The sequence below is a fragment of the Narcine bancroftii genome, chromosome 2, assembly GCF_036971445.1.
Source record: "Narcine bancroftii isolate sNarBan1 chromosome 2, sNarBan1.hap1, whole genome shotgun sequence".
In the NCBI taxonomy this organism is placed as follows: domain Eukaryota; kingdom Metazoa; phylum Chordata; class Chondrichthyes; order Torpediniformes; family Narcinidae; genus Narcine; species Narcine bancroftii.
The window spans coordinates 91325812-91340930 of record NC_091470.1 but is presented as its reverse complement, the minus strand read 5'-3'; the positions used below and the strand labels follow the sequence as shown (position 1 = coordinate 91340930).

The 15119-nt window shown below is 39.4% G+C and overlaps 1 long non-coding RNA gene across 5 annotated transcripts in view; it reads right to left on the bottom strand.

Moving 5' to 3' along the window:
* Window positions 1-10471, bottom strand: part of LOC138753895 (uncharacterized) — a 178241-nt gene extending 167770 nt beyond the window's left edge. For 4 of the 5 annotated variants that reach the window (XR_011351491.1, XR_011351492.1, XR_011351493.1 and 1 more), the window contains exons 1-2: window positions 10317-10471; window positions 3480-3587 (exon numbers count right to left, since the gene is read on the bottom strand). This is a non-coding gene — a long non-coding RNA (uncharacterized lncRNA). Of the gene's footprint in view, window positions 1-1895; window positions 2291-3479; window positions 3588-10316 lie in introns of those variants that run through there. The other variant, XR_011351488.1, reaches the window with a different exon arrangement.
* Between the last annotated feature and the right edge of the window lie 4648 nt (window positions 10472-15119).

The window sequence follows — 15119 nt, the reverse complement described above, 5'->3', positions numbered from 1 at the left end:
CTAATGTGAGTACATCAAGGCTCGCAAGAGGGGAGACAGGCAGCATGGCAGACATTCACAACAGTCTCCCCTCCTCCCCGGCAGAAGAAGGGTTAAAATCAAAAGGACAGCTTCTAGGAAAGACTGAAGCAAGCGATACATCGATACCATGTTCGGCATCGAGAATAATGTAACTGCCAAACTACGACAGTATCTAGCATGCAATCAAAATATAATGCGATGCTTTATGAATATGTCAGCCTATCAGGTTGTTGATGAATTCTGCTGCTTCTTCTCAAAACAGATGGCTCCTTTGCAACCTTGGGAACGGGTACATGTCCTGGGTCTGTAGTGTGGGATGGACTGACTTCTGGACCCGCTCCAGAATCGCCAGTGTGAGGCAGTGGAGCCTCAGCATGGCCATCTGAAAGCTTACTAGGTGTCACAGGCTGGGGGAATGAGCCCAATCCCTCAGGTTCACTCTGAGTAGGGGTGTGAGGAAGGGGTGAACCAAACAAGGCCAGATCTCTTAGGGGTACAGTGTCAGTACTCCCATTTGAGATTTTAACATGAGCATAGTTGGAGTTGGTATGCTGCAGCTGAACTGGTTGGACTAGTGGTCTGTTTTACACCCCCGAGTATGGCTTTTTTGCAGCACGGTTCAGGCTCAGATAAACAGGCTGGCCAGTCAATAACAGTTCCAAATTTCCTCGGAATGGCAAGCATACATTCATGAGGTGTTTGATTTCTTGCAGTACATAATAATGACCGAATAGAATGTAGCGCCTCAGACAGCACCTCCTGCCATCGGGTAACAGGGTAACCATGTGTTTTTAAAGCAAGATTAACTGTCTTCCAGACTGCAGCATTAGCCCTTTCGACCTGCCCATTACCCTGCGGGTTGTAGCTCGTGGTACGGCTTGTGGCAATCCCCTTCCGTAGCAGGGCTCGCCGCAGTTCAGCGCTCAAGAATGCTGAGCCCCTATCAATATGAATGTAATTGGGAAAACCAAAAATGCTGAAATTTCTGTCAAGTGACTTAATGACAGACGCTGACAAGATGTCAGGGCAGGGTATCGCAAAGGGGAACCTGCAATATTCATCAATTACAGTTAGGAATATACATTTTTGCTGTTGGAAGGTAACGGTCCTTTAAAATCTAAGCTAATCCTCTGAAAAGGTCGGGTTGCCTTGATTAGAGTGACCTCTGGAGATTTGAAGTACTGCGGTTTGCATTCTGTGCAAACGGGACAGATTTCAGTCAGTTTCCTGACTTCTTCCAGAGAGGAAGGACGGTTGTTAGCACTTATGTAGTGGAAGAACCTCATGACTCCTGGGTGGCACAGTCTGCTATGGATCTCTTTTAGCCCCTCCAGCTGAGCACCAGTAGCAGATCGTGACAATACATCAGAGGAATGATTTAACCAGCCCGGTCTGGACTGGATCACATAGTTATAAGTTGAGAGTTCTTACCATTCTTGATTTAATTTTACGTTTTAGTACTGAACATGTCGGCTGCAGGTGTGCTTTCGTGGCATAATCCCAAACCAATTTGCAGTAGTAGGAACAGAATCCCATACACCTTTGAAGGGCTTTTGCTGAATCTGGAGCTGGTAACTTCTTAAATGAGGCCATTCTTTTGGGGCGGGGTGGATTTTACCTTTGCGGACAATGTAGCCCAGAATTGGTGGCTCTGTTGCGTTGAACACACATTTGTCCTTGTTAAATGTAAGTTTGACTTCCTTCGCTATTGCTAAAAATTTCTTTAAGTTGTTGTTGTGCTCAGCCTGTGTTTTCCCACAGATAGTGACATTATCCAGATAGGGAAACGTACCCTGTAACTCATACGTCCTAACAATCTTATCTATTTCCCTCTGAAACACAGACACACCATTAGTGATCCTAAAAGGTAACCTTTTTAATTGGTATAACACCCCCCCCCCCACCATCAGCCTCAAAAGCTGTATAGGGCCATTCCCTTTTCTTAATCGGGATTTGGTGATCAGCTGCTGTGAGGTCGATAGTGCAGTACACTTTGTATTGCACTATCTGATTAATCATTTCATTAATGCGTGGCAGGGGGTAGGCATCCAGGCTCGTGTAACAGATAATTGTCTGGCTGTCGTCAATAGTCAGTCGTCTCTTAATGTGGTTTTTCACGACTACCACTTGGGCCTGCCACGGACTCTTACTTGGTTCAATTACTCCCTCTTTAAGCAGTCTCTGGGTCTGCGCTTTGATAAACACGTGATCCACTTTGCTGTAAGAATGGCTCTGAGTGGCAATTGGCTGACATTCAGGGGATAAATCACTGAAAAGGGAAGGAGTTTTGATCTTTAATGTGGACAGACAGCTTGATATCGAAATCAAGATATAGAGAAACCACCTTGACCCGGTACAATACTGGATTTCCTATCTGGGCAAGAGACAGTCCAGGTGCCGGAAGTGTGTTTGGAGGAACACTGATCATAATGTTATTATTATATCAATTGGAGAAATTTAATTTTAATTAAATTAGAAAGGATATACAGTTGAAAGCATGGATTGGGGCAGGTTGTTTCTTATTTAAATATTTTTATTGAATTTAACACATAAATCCCTCATACAAAGTATTTTAATCAAACAAATAACAGGTGGTATCATATGCACGTGGATAGGAAATATGTAATACTACAATAGACTATCCCTTGATCTAAGCACAGTGTATATTCTGTTTAATGCTATGATCTATAATGACCATATTAAACCCATATTGAACTAGTTAATTGAAAAAAAACTGAAAACAAAAGAAACCCTTGTTTGTGTCTGGCAATTATGTCGTTGATATTTGATGGGCCATCAAAGGTACAATATTCTCAGTAAAGTGCTTCTATGTGGCCAGAATTAAAGGCAAAGGTAACAGGAGTAAGGAACTTTGGTTTTGACGGAGATTGAGATTGTGGTTAAGAAAAGAGAGAGAGATAAATGGCTGTTATGAGGATGTTGTGAGTGTTAGATGTTGCATTTTGGAAGGACAAGCCAAGAAATGACATAGACGATATATGGCAGCACATTGAGGAGTGCAATAGAACAGAGGGATCTGGGAATACGGATACAAAATTTGCTGAAGTCATTACAATTAGATAGGGTTATAAAGAGAGCTTTTGTCACATTCACCTTCATAAATCAAAGTAATGAGTACAGGAATTGGAATGTGATTTTAAAGTTGATAAGACATTGGTGAGGCTAAATTATGAGTATTGGTGCAGTTCTGGTTACCTCACTACAGGAAGTGGGAGGGGGGGGGTGTCAAGTGATGGAATAGTAACTGGTCCAGTCTGCTTTCCAGGGAAAATTTAACAGAGTGAACAATAAGTAAAGTCCTTATTTAAAACAATTTAACAAATGGAAAGTTAAATAGTCGGGGAAAATTTGAAGATGACTCCGAAAAAAGACAAAACTACAACGATCAACAGAGAAGAAGCAAAGAAAATGACAGATCATAAGGAAGGAGACCTTACCTGTAAAGTGGATCCAGGAGCGGTCTGAAAAGGTGACTCCATTTGTGTGGTCTTCAATTGAACAAACTCAGGTTGGTCCTGCGTAGTACGAGTTTTATCAGTAGCTCACTGAGTCATGAAAAGAAACATTACTTCACATATACAAATAGATATGCATGCGTGAAACTCATTTTAAATAGGACATTGAAGAAAGAGGCTATTTCAGTTATAATGGAAGTCAGATTAGACATATTCGCTGGTACAGACTTTATATCACGTGAAGAAATGGATCCAAAAGTATTAGAAGAAACAAAAAAAAATAAGAAAGAGAAAAGTAAACTTCAAACTCAAATAGTGGATATACAATATTTTGATAAACAATTAAAAATTTTAATGGAAACACTGATGTACAAAATTAAAGTTAATAGAAACTGTGTATTAGAAATGGATGTTAAAATACAACCTGTAGAGAATGCAATGATGGTCATGAATAGCAATTTGAAGAAGTGGAAGAAAGAGAAAAGGTATGGAGGGAGATATGGGTGATGTGAAGGAAAAAACGGATATTATGAATAAACGTCACTAAGACACAAGAAATACTGACTCAGAAAATTTGTTTAGAAAGCTTTAGCAGACACAACAATATAAAAATAGTAGGTTTGAATGACGGCAAAGAGGGTAAAGATATCAAAGAATTTTAAAATAAATGGATCCCACAAGTCTTAGGATCTGAAGAATTTCAAGACAATATTGAAATTGAAAGAGCTCACAGAGCTTTGACACCGATACCTCATACAAATCAAAAACCACAATCTATTTTAGTCAAATTGTTATGCTACTCAAAAAGGGAACTGGCTGACTGACGAGCCAGGGAAAGACAAGAATGACTGGAATAAAATGGAAGTTAAATATTGTTTATCCAGATATACGTTTTTAAATATTAAAATAAACGTAAAGCATTTAATTCAACAAAGAGAATATTATGGAAGAAAGGCTATAATTTACATTATCCAGGCACTTTAAACATAATAGATTTTTTTGTTGACCCAGTAAAAGCCAGGCAGTTTGCTGAACAGTTGCGAGAAAATCAACTGGAAAATGTGGAATTAATGCAACAAAAGGATATCGGCAGTTAATATTCATAAATTGGTTTTTCTTCAAAGTAATATTGGTCTGTATATATTATTATAGATGGTAAAGATTTGATTGTATTAAGTCTTTACATTTTTGAAAATATGTCAATATATTCTCTGGGGGAGCAAGGATTGTATGCTGCAGGATCAAGTCACTATTAATGTTTATACAGCAATCCAATATGTAAAGGGTGTTGTGGTTATTTTATAAGTAAGTAAAGACAACTCAATTAGGACTTTTTAAAAAAAATTTCCTTCTCTTTTCTTAAAATTCTTGCTATTTTTATGACACTTGTGCCATCAATAATCGTCAAAAAGAATATTCTTCAAATAGATATTTTTCGAGGAATAAAGTTGGAGCATTTGAAATGGGGATACATGAATAAATTAAAATTAATATAATGAAGACATTGAAATTTATAACTACTAATATTAATGAAATACAGAATCAGGTTAAAAGGAAAAATGATGAAGACTACTTAAAAACATAAAAAATAGAGAATTTATAAGAGAAACAGATTTAACTGAGGCACATTTTAAATTTCCTCATCTTATAATTCAAAAGCTATTTTAATCAACAAAACATTACCTATTAAAAGAGAAAAAAATAATTATGAATCTAACGGGTACATATATCATGATGAACTCTCACCCTTCGGAACACTGGATATTATTTAATATATATCCACCTGAAGATGTGATGATAAGAAATTTCTGAACGTTTTTTTACGCTTTGGAAATACTCAAGGATCAAACCAATTTGGAAGCTTTAGGGGCGATTGACTTGTGCTTAGTTATCAGTCGTCTGAGTTTAACTCAACCTCCAGCTTGAAATTAACAATAAACGGTGAGGGTATAAATCACCAGCAGAAAACCCAGCAACTATGAATATTGACCAGTTCATAGCGAACCCTTCAGTGGTTATTTGGAAAATGGGTAAAAAATCAGAACTGAAGGTATGAGTTTGCAAGTTATATCTTCTTACAGTAAGAACTGGGATGAAAAAGAAGGGAATTACTTGAAAAATTGTTAAGCACTATGTAGAAAAGGGGCTATTGAAGAAACTGTATTAGAACGGTTTCCAAAGGAGAAAACTTCAGAGGAAGTAAAGTTGGCTTTGAGAAAACAAGAGTTAGAGGAAAAAAGAGAGGAAGAAAGGAAAGCCAAACGGGAAGCAGTAAGGCAGGCAGAAAGGGAAGAGAGAGAGAAAGAACAGAAGCATGAGCTAGAATTAGCTAAATTGAAGCTGACCCTAATGCAAGGAGAGGGAGAAGCCCAAAACACACGTGCTGGTTAAGAGGAGAGGTTTCGAGTCAGTACAAGTTAGTTCTTTCATTTTAGGAAAATGAAATAGACCAGCATTTTCAGCATTTTGAGAAAGTAGCTGTAAATTTAAAATGGACACCAGACCAATGGTCACTCCTGCTACAAAGTGTTCTTAAAGGGAAAGCCCAACAGGTGTATTCGTGTCTCATGGTACAACAAGCAGCTGATTACAAATTTGTGAAGCAGGCTATACTCCGATGAACTAGTCTCAGAGGCTTATAGACAAAAGTTCAGGAGTTTAAAAAAGGCACCAACCCAATCTTAGCTGGATTTTGCTTCTAGGAAGGTTATGTGTTTTGATCGGTGGTGTGCCTCAATGAAACTAGAAAATAACTTTGATTTATTTAGGAAAATCATTCTGATTGAGCAGATTAAAAATTGTGTTCCTGACGATATTCAAGAGAATAATATAAAAACTTGGCAAGAATTGCCTTAGCGGACACCAGGGAAATCCTTTCAAAGGAATACTGCTGACAATCCAAGTAGAGTAGAAAGAAAATCTGGAAGTTAGGTTAAAGGAAGAGAGGAAGAGAAATGTATGAAGGAAAAACTTTTGAGTGTTATTTACCACTATTGTATGAAACCAGGGCACATAAGAGCAAATTGTCCTCTACTGAAAAGGAAGTAATAGAAAGGGGTGGTACGAACCACCTGTGTTCAGAGTGGGAAAGTTAGGGATATTTTTAAACCATTTCTGACTGAAGGTTACATTTTGGTTAAAGAAGGATCTAATCAAGTGCCAGTTAGAATCCTGTGGGATACTGGAGCAGCCCAATCGCTTGTGTTATGAGCCCAAAGGACCTCAAAACCCAGCAGCAATAGACATTCCCCAAGACAAATGGCTTTCAAAACAAAAGTTATATTTAAATAATGTCAAACTTTAAAATAGAATCAAACTTGAATTAAACTCTATTCTTATACTGTACTCTATATTATACCAAAATTACGCCCTTCTAATTCGAGGTGCACGTGTATGTAATGTGGGCGTTAATTCAAGAAAAGTTATTTAGTTCACAGTTCAATCTCACTTCGCCTTCTTCCAAGTTCTCTGCTTGCAGGCAATCACTGTGCACAGAATTTAACATGTATAAAGTTCACCAGGCTTGGTGCTTGAAAGGTAGATGTTTACTGCTCAGGATGGTTCTTGTAGGGTTTGCAGAGAGAGAGATATTTGTTGCTCCAGGATTTCCACAACTGAGGTAAAATCATAAGTCACCGCAGGGTCTCACTTATGAAACTTGCCGCATCAGAGACGTCTTGATGGTAACCTCTTTCTTCAAGCTACCACAGAGTTCCATTCCTTCCTCTATTTCAAGAGAAACATCAGACAGATAACACTTCCAGCCATCGACTGCACTGGAACTTGCTTTCATCATTTTCAAACAGTTCTCCCTGGATTGCATTTCTCAATTCCTTGACAGTGTCCCACACATTGACTGACTGACTGAGCTGTTAACTCAACTCTCTCTCTTTTCCAACTGTAATTCCAAAAAGAGCATGTGATCTGTGTCTTGCAAGACCCCACCTTCTCTAGAAAACAACAGGAGTTCTTTCTTCTTCTCATGTTGTTATCTTAGTTAAACAATCCAGAATTGACCTTTCGGTGAACACTTTGCAGAAATGGTACTGATAGACAGCATGACTCCAGCAAGACAATGGTCAAGAATTTTATAATGTCAGATCAATGAACACCTACATGTTAAAGGTGCTTACATTCTCCAGAGATCCTGCCATGTGAATTCTTCAGTCTTTCAAATAAGATGTGTGTATGTATATGACCCACTCTAAGTCTTATAAATTCTCCTGAAATATTAATATTGTAACACCTCCCTTTCTTTAAAGGAATTTTAACTCAGTTAAAATTCAGAAATAACTAAATTGTCTTTAAAACCTCAAAAATATAAGAATTCACAATATATACGTCATAATAAATACGTTGACAGCATATTATACAAGATAAAATTGAACATCTTAATAGATAGTCCGCTGTTATATTATTTAAACCTCTGATATGAACAATTCGCAAATTATATTCTCGTTATATCAAACTCCAGTTTAACAATCTTCTTGTTCTTCATTTTATTCAATAACATCAGAGAATTATGGTCAGTAATTACCACAATTGGTTCTTGAGATGTACTGAGATACATATCAAAATTCTGCAAAGATAACACAATTGCCAATAATTATTTCTCAATAGTAGAATAGTTCCTTTGATGAACATTTTAATTTTTGGAAAAGTAGACAACTCGATGGTCGATTTCATTATGGTTTTGCAATAAAACTGACCCTACTGCTCCCTCACTCCTATCCACTGCTGCAGAGATTTATCAAAGTCAGGAGATTTTAATAGAGGACAATGGCATAACCTATCCTTTAAATTTTCTAAAGCTGCCTGACACTCTAAAGTCCACACAAATTTCCCCTCCTTCTTCAAAAGGTTGGTTAAAGGAAGAGCAACCTCAGCAAAATTTCGGCAAAACTTCCTATAATACCCTGCCATTCCTAAAAACCTTCTCACTGCTTTCTTGCCATTGGGAATAGGAAACTCAGAAATTTCATTCAAATTTGCTTGAATAGGTGCAACTTTGCCATGACTAACTACATGACCCAAGTATGACACAAAGGCATTTGCAAATTCACTATTTGCTAAGTTAACAAGTTTGCTTTGGATAATCTTGCAAACAATTTGTCCAATTCCTTCAAGTGTTCTTCCAATTTGTCACATTTTAGGACCAAATCATCAATTTAGGCATCTGTATGTGTTAACCCTTCGATTATTGAATTAATCATTCCTTGACATGTTGCAGAAGCATTTTTCATGCCAAAAGGTAACACATTGTACTCATATAAGCCAGATGGAGTAACAGAAGCTGAAATATTCCTTCCTCTCTCAGTTAAAGGCACACACCAGTAACCCTTTAACAAATCAAATGTAGTAAAAAATTTAGCTTTTCCAATCTTATCAATACAATCATCTATTCTTGGAATAGGATAAGTATCTGTTTTAGTTACTGCATTAACCTTCCTGCAATCTGTACAAAACCTAACAGTTCCATCTGGTTTCGGTACTAGAATACAAGGAAAATTCTAATCTGAGTTTGAAGGACTAATAATGTCATTTCTCAACAGATATCCCACCTCCTCATCCATAATTTTCTTTTTCTGAATGTTTATTCTGTATGGGGGTTTTTTAATGGGATTTGACTCACCAAAATCCACATTGTGATAAATCACTGATGCCCTTTTTGGAACGTCTGGAAAAAGATATGTGTTCTTTAAAATTAAATTCTTCAACTGTATCTGTTTATGTGAATTAAGATGAACTAACTTTTTCTCTATATTTAACAAAATTTCTGAGTTAGACAAGTGCACAGGACCCATGGTTTCTTTAAGGTTACCCTCACAAGATTTTATTTCCATAATCTCATGATCCACCACTTCCTCCACTCTGTCAACAGCCAACACCTCTGATACAGATTAGTATCCACCACCATGACTCTCATAATAAGGTTTAAACATATTTATGTGACAAACCTGAGTTTCATTCCTTCTATCTGGAGTGTTAACAACATAGATAATATCATTCAATTTTGATTTAATTGTGTATGGACCAGAAAATCTAGCTTTCAAAGGATTGTCATGTGTTGGAATAAAAATCAAAACTTTACTTCCTATCTTAAATTTCCTCACTTGAGCTTTCATTGAATAAACACTTCATTTTACACTGAGCCATTTCTAAATTCTCGAGCTAAAGTCCACACTTTTTTTAGCCTTACTTGAAATTTAGAAACATGATACAGCAAGTCCAACTGCTCATCCTCATTAACCCACTGTTCTTTTAATAACATCAAAGGATCTCTAACCTGATGTCCAAACACGATTCCTAAAGCTAAATCCTAATGACCCCTTCACACCTCTCTTGCTACAAACAACAATAAATGAAAACCTTCATCCCAATCTTTCCCATTCTCCAAACAATAAATCCTCATCATAATTTTAAGATTAGAATGAAATCTTTCCAAATCTCCGCAAGTTTCAGGATGATACGGAGATGAAGTGATCTGTTTTATTTCCAACTCATCAATTAATTATTGAAACAATCCAGATATAAAATTAGATCCCTGATCACACTGAATTTCTTTTGGTAATCCGAACACTGTTAAAAATCTTTCCAGAGCCTTCACCACCGTTTTTGCTTTAATATTTCTTAATGGTATAGCTTCTGGAAATCTTGACGCTGCACACATAATTGTTAACAAGTATTGATTTCCAGACTGAGTTTTCGTCAAGGGACCTACACAATCCACAATATCTCTAATGAAAGATTCTCTAACAACACGAATAGGTTGTAATGCAGCCACTGGAGGACCCTGGTTAGGTGTCCCCACTACCTTACCAATGCCCAAGTGCCGGGGCTGGCCACCAAAGTGAAAGGACATGTAGCCGGTTCTGGGGGGTGGTTGTGTGGTGGTGCACATCCTCATGGTGAACCAGCCCCACTTGTATCACCACATGGCAGGGTAGCCATGGGGAAATGGCCTCATCAGAGGTTTCTCTCTGACTCCAGCATCCCTTCCAGCGTGCACCCTGGGCAGCGATTATGATGTCACAATGCACCAGGTGACTGAGCTCATGCTGCCCTTAAAGGAGCGTGCTGAATTTGAATAAAAACAAATTGACCAGGGCCAGTCGTCTTGGTGTTTCTACCACCAGTGCTGGGGACCGCCATCTTGGGCCTCAAACTCAGGGATGTCTGGGTGACCAGCAGCCCGGACACATTGCTCTGCGACGTTTCAACAGGAATGCAGCACCCACTTGTCCTGCCGCACTGGAGGGTGAAGAGGCTTAGTGTGATCCACAATCTCGCTCACCCAGCCATAAAGACAACTGTGCAGATGGTCATGGAGTAGTGGCTGTGTTTCTTCCACTGCTTACACCGCCACACTCTCTCTATAAAGGCTAGCAGAGACTTACCTTGTGTTCACACCTTACCTTTGTTCAGTTTACACATGAGTCAGGTTATATTTGGCCCAATCAAAAGTTTATACTATACATTCTTACCCAATGCAATTGCTACAAAGCACTAATTCCATTGCAACATAAGATTGACAGCCTCTTATCAGACCTGCTCATTGATTGGTTCAGAAAAAATTCCTATAGTTAGTCATGGTGCTAATTGGACCTTTTGAATTGCCTTGCCTGCCTTACAAGAATGCTGCAAAATCTAGCTTTTACTCTCACTGGCTTTTAACTCCTTCCTTCCTCAAGTGGACCTATTGACATGGTGTGTTTGGACTTTCTAATTGTATTTGTTGAAGTTCTCCACAAGAAATTGCTGTGTAAATTCAGAGAGGTTATTACATGGAGAACTCATTGGTAGGGTGGAAGCAAACTTCTGAAATAAGTGAGTCCATTTATGAGCACCAGAAAAAGGTTGAGCACTGGGACAATGGAGATTTACAATAAATATTTACGATCTATCAGCGGAAAGTGAATAGATTGTCAAATGAGTCTCGAGTGGCAGTTTGATTTGTGAGGGGGATTCCAGACAAGTGAAGGGTAATAGGAACAGATTATGGTACACAAATGCATTGCTCTTGCAGTGTAATGCAGGTACATGTGGGGATAGCCAATTCAGTGGCAATAATCTAAAGGGAGATTGTCACCTGAACATGTCAGGAAAGGGAGTGATGTAAATGGACAGTCATTCACAGATTAACCATTAACTTGACACAGGACAATGTCAAATTTAGCCCTTTTGAGATTCCTGACATGCTGTTCAATTGTTCTTGAGAACTATCATAATTATATCTTTCGACTTGTTTAATATGAGTTTTGAATGTGTAGGTGGCTGCAATTTTCAACTGCAATTATGAAACTGCACCACATTCCGATTTCGTCACTCGATGAATATACTGTAACAGAGTATATAGAGGTATTTGGGAGATAAATTGGGAGAGGTTTGTTAGAGCAGGTCACACAGAAACACTTTAAAACACAGAGATTTTGCAGGTGTTTTTGAAAGATGCTCAGACTCATGATGGACAATCATTTTCAAAAGGCAACAAATGTAACAACAGTAGGAGCTTTGTCTGGAAGCTTTGACTGGAAAAGAGCATTTGGCAGCTTTGTCTGGAAAAGAGCATTTACTGTCTGGAATGTCATGACGTTCGCAGTCAGAGAACAGTAAAAAAACAAGCTTTGCTCTCAGAGTTGGAGGGAGTGAGAGAGAGAGAGAGTGAGGAGAAAGACACAGACATTGGTTCCAGAGGAACAAGCTGGCCAGCTTTGAAAGACGGCCTGGTCAAAGGAGAGGACTGGCTGTCCAGTGTTTCCCTGTGATGATCTGAAAGAAAGAGGTTATCAACTAGAGAACCCTAAAGATGGGCATGTTTCGTGAGCAATAGACTGGAGTGGCTGATTAAAATGGAATCAGATGGAGATGTCCTGGAACAATAAAATCTCTCTCTCTCTGAAAACCAACAAGAGCCTTCTGAGTGGTAACTATTTACCTGTTGAGCACGAAAACCTGGTGAACTGAATTAATGTTAACTTCTGTGCACAGTACAAGAATTGGCTGCAACCAGTGAGATTGGACTGTGAACGAAAGCACTTTACTGAACTTACACACACATGCGTTTAGAATTAGAAGGGGGTTAAGTAGGTTACGTGAGTCAATAGAGATAAGTTAAAGTTTGATTGTATTTTCATATTCAAAGTTAATGAAAAGCAACTTTTGTTTCAGTAACCCTTTGTCGTGGTTCACAGGTTTTGCTGCTTGGATTTGGGGTCCTCTCGCCTCTTAACAATTATTTTGTCAAGGTCCAGATCGACTCTGTATTTCCCTCTTCCAATAATTTGAAATAAATGTCATCAACGCTTCAGGTCTGTCACGACTTATGTCGGAAATAGACCCATCTCGTTCTTTTCTTTCAAACGTCCCGAGCACACGAGCCTTTCCCACACCGTTCTCCTCATCTTGAATTTACACGTAAAGCTCCTGGGTAAATACTGATGCAGAATCTTCATTTATAACATTTCCTCTGACACCAAGCATAAGATATCTTATTATTCCCACCAATAGTAGGAATTGAGTCAGGATAAAAGAAAATGTTGATAACTCCAGTGAAACTGACGTCTCTTTATAATGTCTTCCAATTGCTTTCCTCGACTGCGGTGCAGTTCTCAGTTTGCCCTCAGTTATTATGGATCCACACATTCATGCAACCAAAGCAGAGCACTTTCAGATGCAGAAACATGGGAAACACACTGACCCAATGAGTGTACATCAACCCTCTCACGATCCTGATACATGTCATCATTGCTCTCTGACATGGCATCCAAGCGATGCCTTTTGATGGTGGATCTTCCACTTTGAGTCTGGAATCCCCACATGCTGTTATTCTGGGAGCAGGTGACATAACTTGTTTGTTCAGTGAATGCAACTCACATCAATTACCAAGAGATCCGTGCGGCTGGAGATTCCTCTCTTCTATAAGAAGAGATGCCGTTAAAAATGTGTTTCATTGACGTTTGATTTGTCACTTCTCTGAGAACATGGGAGCCTGGTTACTAAGTCAAATCATTGCCATTTATTATCCTGTTGTGGCAGCTGTCGGTGTTCCAGGTGAGCAAATATACCCGATGTGTTTTTCCCAGTCAGCCAGCCAGTTGCTGGTGTTGGATGTGGACCGCATTCATGGGATGCGGTTTAATAGTTATGAAATCGATGAGCGACGTCTGCTCAATGATGGGGTTTCCTTTAAATTAACCCGGTGTCTCAGTCTAAGCCGTTATCTCGGTAAAGTTGCCATGCTTCCTTGTGACAGTTCAATATTCGGACAAGTCCCAGGAACACGACAGCAGTTGACAGGCTGAGTTTGTGGCCAGAGTGGAATCACACGCTGATGAGCTTAATCTGCGAAATTCATGGTCAACCAATGCAGGGCGGTGGGGTTGGTGTTCCTGGATCTGGACGCTGTTGCAGGACTGAACGACACTGACCTGCTCCCAATGACTTTATTTCTCATTGACGGGCCAGAGATTGGATGTGAGTTCTCTGGCACGGTGTGATTCCGCGGTGGTCGCTCAGCTGACTGAGAACTTGTTTAGTTTCACATCCGTCCGGGCTCTAGATTCACTGAAGTCGTTGAATATTCCCACATCCAGAATGAAAACTCTGTCATAGAACAGTAGAACAAGCATTATTTCTGGAGGGATCACCAGTCAACGGTCGACAGATTTCTTTTAGATTTGAGTGAATCAGATTGCACGTTTCCCCTTCGGTCGTGATTTTACACCTGCATATATTTTTACTCTCCAAAGTTTCTTTCCCCATTGACTTCCTCATTTTTGTTCCCCCATCTGACTCTTCACTCTTTCTCCGCCTCTCTCATCCTCCGCCCTATTGTCCATCAGCTCTGGGCCCCTTCCTTGTTTAATTTCTCTTTGATAGTTAGAAAGTTTACTATTCTATTTGGGTCTCGTAAACCCGAAACTTTGATCACTTCTGCGCATGGATGTTGGCTGAATTGGAGATATCCTTCATCAACCCTTTCTTGGATCAAGTGAAAGACTTCTTCTGGAGTGAAACAGAAGGCACTTTCAGGTGGCCAATTGCCCCGCATGTAAAGCCGCATGTTTAGGCAATGTGCGGCTGTTTTGAGGCCAGCTGAATGTGCAGGAGAGGCGAGCGACGTCTCCCTCCTCCGAGAGGGATAATCAGCCCAGCTCAGTGGCTCCTCCAGCCGCCTGAATGCAGCTGTTAAAGGGTCAGGCTGCTGATCACATCTGACACTGGGCAGGAGCCCCATTGTGCTCAGAGCCGCATCCTGTGCAGCGGCGTCCTTCAGGTGGCCAGCGTTGCGCTTTAAACGCTTCTTCAGGAACGCTCTTAGCGTAGAATGCACCTGAAAAAGCCTAAAGAGAATACAAACCTGACTGAGTTGTGGACAATTTAGATGATTGAAAACGGATGTCTGTAACTCATTGAAATGATGTGGCTGCTGACTAGGATGGCTTATAATAAGGGGCTGGATGAGGAAGGATCTTTGAGCGACGAATGTACAAAGGAAATATTGGTACAATAACTGGCTAAATGTATTACATTTCCGAATTTCAATGTGAATGGTCTGAATGGAAAGATTAAGAGAAAAAGAGTCTTGGCGTACATAAAGAAATTGGGAGTGGACCTGGCCTT